Source organism: Octodon degus, unplaced genomic scaffold (genome assembly GCF_000260255.1).
Source record: "Octodon degus isolate 3935 unplaced genomic scaffold, OctDeg1.0 scaffold00085, whole genome shotgun sequence".
In the NCBI taxonomy this organism is placed as follows: Eukaryota; Metazoa; Chordata; class Mammalia; order Rodentia; family Octodontidae; genus Octodon; species Octodon degus.
Genome location: NW_004524661.1, coordinates 1,885,186 through 1,896,419, shown reverse-complemented (window position 1 = coordinate 1,896,419; position 11,234 = coordinate 1,885,186). Strand labels below are relative to the sequence as shown.

General features: G+C 40.1%; 1 protein-coding gene across 3 annotated transcripts in view; it reads left to right on the top strand.

Moving 5' to 3' along the window:
• Fto (FTO, alpha-ketoglutarate dependent dioxygenase) overlaps positions 1–11,234 on the top strand; it is a 442,060-nt gene that overhangs the window by 404,672 nt on the left and 26,154 nt on the right. Inside the window, exon 10 of one of the 3 annotated variants that reach the window (XR_002822291.1) lies at positions 6,708–6,847. The exons of the other annotated variants lie outside the window; for them this stretch is intronic. The gene's annotated coding sequence lies outside the window, so the exon portion shown is untranslated. The remainder of the gene's footprint in view (positions 1–6,707; positions 6,848–11,234) is intronic. 3 annotated transcript variants of the gene reach the window in all.

Sequence of the window (11,234 nt, the reverse complement as noted above, 5' to 3'; positions counted from 1 at the left end):
ACTCACCCCCCAAGGTACCCGCTGCCCTCTCCCTGTGAATGTGGGGCATTTGTACTTTTTTTCTTTTCAGTTTTAGAATCAGAAAAGTAGTACATAGGGAAGAACGTGAGCGGAACGTTCAGAGCCCTCAGGTTCCCCTGCTAGCGTAGCCCCTGAGGGACGACCCACCCATCCATCTGCAGCCGTCCTTGCACACCTTTCTCTCTAGTCTCACCTGTGTCCTTTAAATTTTATTTATTTATTTACTTATTAGAGAGAGAGAGAGAGAGAGAGAGAGAGAGAGAGAGAGAGAGAGAGAGAGAACTGTAGCATGCAGAAGCCAGGATGATAAGGCAGGGCAGATACTGGCATCATGAATGGCATAGCTGTCACCACAAGTTATACATTTGAAATAGCTCAGCCGTGTGGCAGCCAGTACAGTCCAATTTATTTTAAAGAAGCAAAAAGAAATGAAACAAACTTAGGCCTTCTCTTGCGCCTGTTAGTGTCAGGATATCCATGTCAAGGAGTCCTGGTAACAGAAGGTTGAGGATGAGTTGAGCATAAATACTAACAAGAGAAGAACTAAGCACAAGCCCCCTGTTGAGTGGAGCTAAATGGGAGTCCCAGACGAATAACCCAAAAAGCAGAAAATTACCATAGCTGTCAAGAGTGGGACCAAAATCCTGTCAGACAACAGTAAAGGAATGGAAATGGTGAGAGAAAGGTGAGTTTGTAGGGAGAACAGTGTTAGCAGATCATTTCAGGATGAGCTTGTCTAGAGTCCGGGGGCCTTGGAAGGTTCAGAAGGGCGTCTTGGCTTCCTCCTTCTGTTCCTGTATCATTTGAATTCTCCAAGTTGAAACTGATTCTGTAATCACAGTCTCTTCCCATCTAATCATCCGTCCTGACCATTTGAGTCCATTTTTACTGTCATTATGGCTGTAGGTTTACCCATAAGGCTGAGATGGGACAAATCGGGTGCTCACATGTAACAGACCATCCTGGACATTGATTTTTGAAGGTTCATTAGATACATACTGACATCACAGATTGATGTCTCTTTAAACCAGTACCTCATGCAGGACTGTCTAGGGAATCAAAAAATATTGATGTAACATGTTTGAGCACAAGGCCCACTAGAGAATTCCCCTGGCTAGATGGGATCCATCAATTTAGGCTTTCTTTAATTATTCTAATTCTTTGCATTTCATTGGAAGGAGATTTTTGTCCACAAAATCAGTTCTTAAGGGGGATGCTGCCCCCACTGCAGGAGCAAAAGAAGGCATACAGGGTGCTAATGTCCATTTTTCATTTTTATTTTGAGCTGCTGTTTGGTAATTAAAATTTTTGATCATAGAGTAATTTTCTCATACAGTGTGGCCATGCAATTGACAAGGGACTGATTAATGGGCCAACCCTGGGGCCAGGAGGCTGCTGGGTTGTTCTCTTGTGGAAGGCATGTCGGCAAAATAAAGTTGATGGTTTTGTTTGTGTTTAACCCTTCACCTTGGCACTATCAATAGATTGAAGACATCATTTGTATCTGCAAGTGTTTCTTTAATTAAGACCTTCTAAAAATCTTTTCTATTGATTCATTCCATTATCCTATTGATTAACTGCAGTGGATCATGTACTTGGTCTTCAGTGGAAGGCAGCATTCTTAGCCGTCTGTCACAACTACACATGCAGACCACAGGCGGACAGCAGCCAAAGCCCGGGGTTGGCAGGAGTGTCTCGTGTTCTAATGAGGCTCCCGTGGTGGCTCACTGAGCACCATGGAGAAAACCACTGTTCTCCTGCTGGGGGGTGGCCAAGCAGAAAGCCCTCCTTGAAGATACTTGTACTGCAGCCACTTAGCTGGCAGTCAGGGGGCACCAGGGGTCTCAAGCTGGGGAAAGGGAAGGATGATGCTGCTCATCAGAATTGGCATCTCTTGAGCTTGAAAGAGACTCATCCTCAGCAGTACAGGTATTAGGGATGGTTCAGAGGCCTGCTGCTCATCATACTGTCTTCTCTTCCACGGTCTATAGCCTCATACTCCTTCCCTGCCTACCCTGTGAGTCTCCTCCCTGGGCCAAAGGAGTGACCACGGGGTTTCCTTTCTCAAAGACATTTCCCTCTGTCTAGTGCAGAAAGAAGAGCTGCCTACTTTTTATACCTTCTGCCACTGGACAGGGGTCTGAATCATCCCCTGGTACTAGAAACGAAGGAACCCATGGTTCAAGTACTTAAAGTTGGTGTTTTGAAATATTCTTCAATATTGACAGTCACAAAGTATGATGTGGGCTGCAGTCTGAGCAGAGCAGGACTTTGTAAGGCTATAGTTTAGTGTTCTTGGATACCTGCATTCAAGTGACAGTGCCCAAATAAGATGAAACACACAGCATACGGTAGGTGCTTAGCAAATGATCTAATAATTGTTGACCTATCTAAAACTCATTTATCTTCCTCCCATCTATAGTGTATCTCCTCTGTATTCTCCACCTCCATGTCCTTCAAATAGATCAGAGAAGGTACTTTCCCAGGGATCAAAGGAATTTTCTTTTTCTTTGCCTTTCCCTTTTCTTATTTTTTTCTTTTCTCTCTTCTTCCCTCCCTTTTCTTTTCTTTCTTTTTCTTTTCTTTTCTTTCTTCTTTTCGAGACAGGGCTTCATTGTACAATTTAGGCTGGCCAGGCTAGCCTCAACTCACAGCACTCCTGCCTCGGCCTCCCAAGTGCTAGGATTACAGGTGTGCACCACAGGCCCAGCTTCACAAGGATCAGGGCACCTTTCTTCCCAAATCAAATCCAGCAGAAAAGAGAAAATGTAGATGCAAGTATACTGAGCAGGAAGCACACTAAGTTATGTGCTTATCATGTCTCTCTGCTCTGACTCTTCAATAAGGAAATGAATTTATTTCCACTGTCAGAATAAAAAATCCTAGGACAGAAACATTCCACCTAAGTAGAGCCATGATGATCTTTATGGTTGAGCCTGGGGGTCCAGTAGTGTTTGGATATTGAGTTAATAGTAGTGGCCTCTTTGCCATCAGTGAGAAAGGAAATCAAAAAGTCCTCCCTCCCCTGATGTGTGAGTTTGGGGCTGGAGAAGGCAGGGGTGGGAATGCTGATGGTGGCTGGACAAAGCTCACTCTCGCTTGTGGTCGGTTGGTCTCTCTCTCTCTCTCTCTCTCTCTCTCTCTCTCTCTCTCTCTCTCCTCCCCCCCCTTTTTTGTACCAGGACGTTGTGCTTGCCAGGTGAGTGCTTATGCCACTGAGCTGTCTCCCAGCAAAAACTCTCTTTTTCTAACATGAGTATGTAAAGTAAGAATTTCACCATTTGTGGAGTTTTTAAGTCAAAATTATTCTTCAGTGCTGAAGAGGGCTTCTGTCAGCTGTCGCAGATCACCGGTTGCCTGTCCCCTTCCTTGGGCACCGTGTCTTGAGAGTCCTGCATCCTGTCCTGAGCTTTCGGACTTAGGCAGTCATCCTAACTCCTGGCTCTGTCCTTCCACACTTTGGAAGTTCCTGTTCCACGTTTCAGTGAAATGTTTCATTGCGATGAAACCTCAAACTCTTCTCCAAAAAAAAAGAAGATATTTAGATCTAAGTGTACTTTTCTTTAGCCAACTAAATAGTTTAGAAAATATGGTAGGATTTTGAGGTTCAGTGTTTCAGAATTTGTGTTTTCAGTTAACGCATTTTAGAGTCGCGTCTAATCTGTACTAATTTAGAACATTTTCTGAAAAGTCAGAAAAGTATTAAAAAAAAAAAAAACCACCCTCTGCTTTTGGGGGGCCTGCCCATTAGCTCAGTTCTTTAGGTGGCTGCTTCAACAAAGCAGTCAGGCTCAGGTTGCTGTGGTTCGATCCCCGCAACTCAAGCCAGCCAAACCTGACCTGAAGGCATTCGGAGCTAAAAAAAAAAACCAAAAGTATGAAATGTGAAATTTGCCTATAACTACCTCTGAAGTGCCACTATGAGTGTTTTAATATATACCTTTCAGTCTTTCTTCAGTGTATATGTATGCGTTCAAGCACAGTTAGGATCGTAACATTTTACACCTTTTTTTTTTTTTTTTTACAACTTTTATGACTTCTGTTTAGTTATTATAGCATTATCAGTTTTTTCATCTTTAAATACTCACTTGGAACATGGTTATCAGTGGAAACTAGAGTTGCTTTGCATGGACATACCATAATTTATTTAACTTTAATTAAGTTGTTTTCTTTCTTTTAACCCATCATATAAAATACAGGGATGAATGTCTTTGTCTAAAAACTTTGTGTGAGCATTTATTACCTTTAGATGAACTCCTAAAAATGGAATGACTGGGTCAAAGAATATATAAAGCTTTTGACACATAGTACCAAACATTCATCTAAAATGTAGAACCAATAGATGATTACCCCAGCAGGCTATGCACATGCTCTCTTCCATATCTTTACCAGCACTGCAAAGTGTGTGTTTGTATAAACTATCTCAATCTGATAGATTTGAAAAAGTTGGTTTCCCCTTGATTTAATTTGTATTGTTTTGATTCCTAGTAAGGTAGCACCATTTCTGTATATTTAATGATTATGTTTCTTCTATAAAATGCTTGCTTCTGCCTTTTGCCTATTTTTATTAGACTTTTGGCTTTTCCCATTTGACTTAAAAAAAAGCTACTTTTTAATTAAGAATTATAGCCCTTCTAGATAGATAATCAGATTGTTACAGATAATCAGATTGAAATTTTCCCGTAGACATTAGTAGTATTTGGAATATCTGTTGATAATGGCAATGTTCTTAAGTGCTTTTTACTTTTAAAATATTGATGTTTTTGCCTCTGATAAAAAAGATATATGAAAAGGAATCTGACACTGTCAATCCAGCTTGGGTTAACTGTCCCAGGACACTACCAGCATTTTATTACAGTTGTCAAGGAGAAAAAAGCGAACAATTTTATTGTTTTGATTATTGAGATCTAGCCACAGATCAACTGAGCAATTAAAATCTCTAAATAACATTCTCTGAATTGTCAAACAAAGGATTAGTTCCCAGTAGGAAGAACTTCTTTTAAGAAGAAGATAGTTTTCACTGTAGTGTCGGTGCCAGGAAATAGTTGCACTAATTGGAATATACAGAAATATTGTACCAGTTTAGCAATGCATGACATCCTAATAAGATTGTGATGACAAGTTTTTCTTTTTATGAAAGGTGATGTTACTGCATGCTTCTAATATACATGGATTCATGTGTCTTTTTATGACATAAATGAAATTTCTAGAAGAAATTAATCTGCTCTGCTAAATCTTTCCTTTATATAAATTATTTTTTACAGAGAAGACAACACTATTTTCCTTCTGTTTTTATTTACAGTTCTTAGAATAATATATATTAAGGAATCCTGTAGTTGAATAGAAAAGAATCACACACACTCTCCAAAAAAATCACAATTAAATGCATATTGAAATGCTCATCCCAAATCCCACTAATCTGCCACTGGAATATGGGAGGCCAGATTTCCCATCTTTGTCTAGCTCAGGTGGCTGGCTGAGTGCAGGCTTGGGACAGTTAATGACAATCTTCCAATACAAGCAGGACTTAACGTCAATATCCCTCTCCCTGATAATCTATATACTCTGGAGGTGGTGAGCACTGGCAGGGTTCTGATGATTTTATGATGGCTTGTATATATTTACAGTGTGTTTAAAATACTCTTTTTAATTATCATTTGAGTGACAAAGCTTAATCTTTCGATCTTTATCTGCAGCTCCTGGTGATGTATGTTTGTTAGGTAACTCCAACGAGGAAATTTAGCAAAGCCAAAGCTTTGTGCCAGTAATAAGACTGAGGAGTCAATGGATGATTAACCTGTCTTTCTCCTCTTGACAAGAATAGAGGAGTCACTTTAGAAAGTCTTTCCAGATGGCCCAGATTTTTTTCAGAGCAGCATGGTAGAAACATAGTATCTCTTCAGAAAAGGGCAGCATTTGAATTCCACAACAAATGGAAAAGGCTAGAAGGAAATCATTTGAATACTGTTCTTACTATGTACTCACTATTGAAGCTGTCTGTGACAGCTCTTCAAATTTCATATATACTCATGTGCTTGTTATGTGCCGTGTTTGTGCATGTATGTTCTTGTGTGCTACTACATATGTACATATATTGTACCTATAAATTACATGTGGAATTAAACAACATGTACAGTTGGATACTGATATTTTGTTAGATTTTAGGGACTGAAAGAATGGGATAAAATGATTATTTTGGCACTTTAAAGTACTCCTGTGGTATTTTATCATTTGAAAAGGAGTGAGAGGCTAGGATTGTTATTTCTTATTGTGCATGAATAAATGGAACCACCTTTGTTAGTAAATGCTTAGGATTTAGAATTCAGTATTGAACCTCTGGCTTGATTTTCCTGAAAGATACAACATAACCACCAACCTTAAAAAAAAAAAAAAAAAAAAACAAACTTGTCTCTTATAGTAATAGACCAAGATTTTAAGGAAAACAATATTAGCTATCTGTTCCATGTGATTATTTGATATATGTGATTAACTGATCAAGTTAAATAATCATCATTATGGTCATATATAAAGCTTCCAGGCTGGGACTACTGTCGGAAATCTTAAAAATCATAGATTGATTTGCAGATTTAGTGAGCTATTAAAAACCGATGAGGTGTCCGAATAAGATAAGCATTTTATATTGGACTGGAGAAAGCCCTCGCATGGCCATGTGATATTATTGACAGCTCAGAACTAAAGAGCATAAATTCTGCAATCGAGCAATATACTGTCTTAAGAAATAGACATCTTGAATTTTGAAGCTACCTTTGGAAGCCAAATGGATGCAGACCAAGCCCAACTCTAGCAGAATTATCTTTTGTAGCTGGTAAGACTGTGTTGTCCTTTGTAATACATCCACTGCCTGGGGTGGGTTCTCTGCAGTTTTGCAGCTTAGGCACCTCTAATGCTAAGTATTCATTTCAACTACCACCACCCTCCCCCACCCTGCCAAGTTCCTAACCAAAATGATGCTTATCATATGACTGCCATTTTGAAATAGAGGCCGCAGTAGAACAGCGTGGAGTTTGTGCCAAGACTTTAGCAGATAGGAAGGACAGTTTACTGGGTCCCTTCAGCCAGGTAGGCAAGTGCTCATGCTTATAGAAATCATCCCTTATGACTACTTGAACTTTTTATTTTTTTTACCATTTAAAACAGAAAAAACATTTCAAACTACTGAGTGTGTTATTTTCATTTAGTAAATGAAAATTTTAGTTCCATTCATAAAACATTTCATTGAATTGTAATGTTTTTGAGTTCAAATTATTTAAATGTAAAGAAGTTGTTTTAAGAGTATAGAATACATTTTGAAGTTACTGATATTATTTTTTTGGTATGATAAATAATTTTGTGAAGAAGAGAATGTAAAAAATCATCTGCTTAGCTGTGTTGGACAGAGGCATGAGATGGCCAAACCAAGAATAAAGCTTGGTTCTGAGCTTTATGAGTTGGTATTTTCCTATAGACTCTGTGCCTACACAGGCCTCAAAGTGAAGCCAGGGCAGAAGCCAGAGGAGGACATATCTTGGTAAATTTTACTAGCATTAGGGAATGACCACAAATGATAGGCATACTATTCATAGTCACTATGAGAAAAATGTAGATGGCAGTCAAGTAATGTGAAGTAGAGGGAACTCCTGACATTATCCTGAAGCAACTCAAGCCCCTGAACTAAAAATGCAGAAAGCAAAATGGCAGGCATATGGAAAAAGTCAGATAGCCACCCACAGATTGCTAATACTAACACCAGATGGGCTGGTGAAGGGAGGAGGCTGTGGTAATAGAAGTGAGTTAGACTAAGCCGAGAGAGTTAGACTTGTTTCCAACAGGAGTTGGTGAGTTTTGTGGGAAGGAGGCAGCCACTGGCCAGCTCTGGCCAGTCATTGTCATCGAGAAATACCCAGATAAGCAGGCATGCTTTGCTTTGCTTTGCTTTGCTTTTCTCTTCTCTTCTCTTTCTTTCTTCCTTTCCTTCCTTTCTTTTCTTTCTTCCTCCTCTGCCACTACCTTTGCTGCCACCTCCTCCTATTTCTCCTCTTTCTCCTTCTCCTCCTCCTCCTCCTCCTCCTCCTCTTTCAATTTTACAAGAATCAATAATGTTTGGGTCACAGTACATGTCATTAGCTAAACGTGGCCCTGGAGGTGCCATTTTGTCACCTCTGCACCAGAGCCATAAGCCAGTCCCCATTTAAACCATTGATAATTCTCAGTACCAACCACAGAATAGTTTTCATGCTTTGGAATATCAAAGAGAGCTAATAATTTTCCAGAATATTAAAAGACAGTGAGAGATTGTCACAAAAGCAGTCACAGCTTTCAATCACTGAGCTCTGGGGAAGATACCATGCTAGTTATAAGAGTTGTCACTGATTGAGATAGTTACTAAGTGCTTGATCTCATCATGGATTCAGTGAAATAAACATTTGGATCCTCTTTTACAAATAAGGAAACAAGAAGGATTTGTCAAAACTCTAGCCCAAGCTTCTCTTTAACTTCAAAGCTCAGAGTCAACAACTGTGATGAATCTGCCAATGGATAGGAAGCTCTTAGCAACACCAGGAGCCAGAGGGTGGGTCACCTTGAATAACATTCAGCAAGACCCAGCAATCCAAGAGCCTTGGTGGCGTCCCCAGCAGCAAAAAGAGAAACAGACTTCTTAGGTGGTTTTTACTACCTTATTGGTAATTATTTCAACAGTAGAGTTTGTTGCTGTTGTCTTGTTACCAAGAATTCTCTGCAGCAAAGCCCGTGGGAAAAGGGACTGAGTTATGTACAGTTTGGCCTGCAGCATTTGTGTCAACGCTCTATGCCTGGAAGGGTAGACTTTGAGTTATGTGTTGCTTGCTTAATAGACCACAAAAGTCAACATCCTCTAGAAGAACAGCTCGTGCTTGGAGGTGTCACAAGCTCCAGAAGATCCCGGCAAGGCAGGATGTTGTGTGAAAATCACAAGTGAAACAAAGCCCCGTGTCTCCTAATTATACTGTTAATATTTAAGGAAGCTTCAGAGACTGCCTGTGTGCTGCATAATACAAAGAGTTGAGGATATTTTGTTTTGTTTTTCCTCCTTTTGCTTTTCAGACCTAGAAGTACATCAACATTTTTTTTCAACGAAAGTATGCGTCCGTTGTCCCCCAGTATGGCAGGGCAACAAAGAAGTCAACTTGGAGGAGCAGGAGAAAAGAGGTGACTGGCAGAAGTCAGCACACACTGGAAAGAGACAGGGGACCAGAGCTCGAGGAGCAGTCTCACCCCTCCCCAAAGGAGGCAATTAGATTGTTTTGTGCAGTTTGCTAAGCGTGTCTTAGTGCTTTTTCCAGGAATCCCATGACAGATCCCCAACTTTTTTTGTCCTCCAATCCAATCTGTGTTTGGGTTTGTGTCGGTGGCTGAGCCGGCTGTGCAGATATTGGTGCAGTAGACACAGAAGCGAAACGCACTCTGATGCCCAATCAGGGCACATTTTTGAGTAGTTATGACCCCAAAATGCCCAGAAGGCTGCCTTTTCTGTGCAGCGTATCCAAATAAGCACTGGCTGTGTTCAGTCCATGCCAGGCTCTGTCTCATAAAGAGGAATGAAGATTTGAAGCAAAAATAACAAACTCTATAAATCATTAAATGTTCCCAAACACTGTGGCATTGTTTGGGATTATGTTGTGTATAGAAATAGCAGGAGGCGTCTAATCAAAAACTCTAAGTGAGCAGCCTCATGGAACAGATGGCCAAAGTCTATGGACTTCCCTTCTTTCGTGGAGGAGGGGCCATTATTTAAATTTATATACAGTGGAAGCCACCAGAACCCCATGCTGATGATTAAATCTGGATGATCACAATATCCAGATGCATTAAACAATGACCTTCTCAAATCAGACATGAGCAGAGATGCCACATGGTCCTGGCCAAGGACACAGAGTGTGTGCAGGAGGCCTGTTAGTCCTTGTGCCAGGTCAGCAGGGACACAGAAGCAGACTGAGTTCCACCAGCATCTGTGTGCTGCTGCAGAGAGGGGAACTTAGCTCTTTCACACTAGTGAAACTCCACCTACCACCCTGCCTACCAGAGGAATTACTTCAATCTACCTAAATAATTATGCAGGGACCTGGGAACTTTGTATCATAAAGTAAAAGGACATAACATTTTTGAAATTCAATTTAAGTTCAATCTGAATCAAGTACCTTCTTAGTAGCACTCCTTCCAAGGTGTCTGACCTGACACACACACACACACACACACACACACACACACACACACACCACCAGCACCCCGTAAATCTGTCGGAAGCAGGCTACCTGATGTCTCAATTAGTGAGGACTCAGCCCCTCTTGAGTCTTGCTGCAAAGCCTGAGAACTTAAGAGTAACCCCAGGTGGAAGCCACCGTCATCCCCTCCCTCCCCACAGTTTTATGTTGGAAGCGTGATCTCTAAGAATTGCCATATGAGTGAAGCCTGAGGCCCTGCATGTCCAGTCCAGAATTCTGCCTTTGCAAGAAAATCAGAGACATTCCCTGAATGTCCCGCTGTGGTTTAATATGTGCTACAGGTCATTCACGTTCCATTACTGTGCCATTCCCTTTTGAACGTTACGTACTTGCAGAAACTTAGTGAAAGGAGGGCTTTTATCTCCACTTCAGGGTTGGCTGATAATATGTGATAAAATTGCAGTCTGGGTGATCAGAGGTAGCTTATCTTTTAAAACTTGATAAATCCTCAAAACTTAAAAGACCATTTCTTTTGGTAACCAAATTTTAATTTTAAAACTTTGTGAGATAGGCAAGATCCTTCTTCGTTCTTTTCATTCAGGTTCAAGTACCTCTTTTGGTAGCAATTAACAAAAGAAGATCTTTTAAAATATTTATTAGAAGAGAAAAGGGATCATGAATTGGGGGCTTTGTTTTTATTACTACTTTTGCCTTCTTAGCTTTCACCTTGTGTGGAAAATAAAGCATGTCACATACATATATTTTCTTAATTATAAAAAGTAAGTACTCTAAAATGTGTTTTTAAAATTGTGATTATGTTACAGTGGTTTTTCTGTGTAACATAGATTAGATTTTTATTAAGGATTTTATTAAATAACTGGTGTTTCACCAACATCTAATTAAATCTTCTATCTAAATTGAACAGAAAATTATGGGGGAAAAGAAAGCATTTGTAGCAGACTTTATTACAGATAAGGCTATTATTTGTTCATCTTAAGAATTTGAGATCAAATT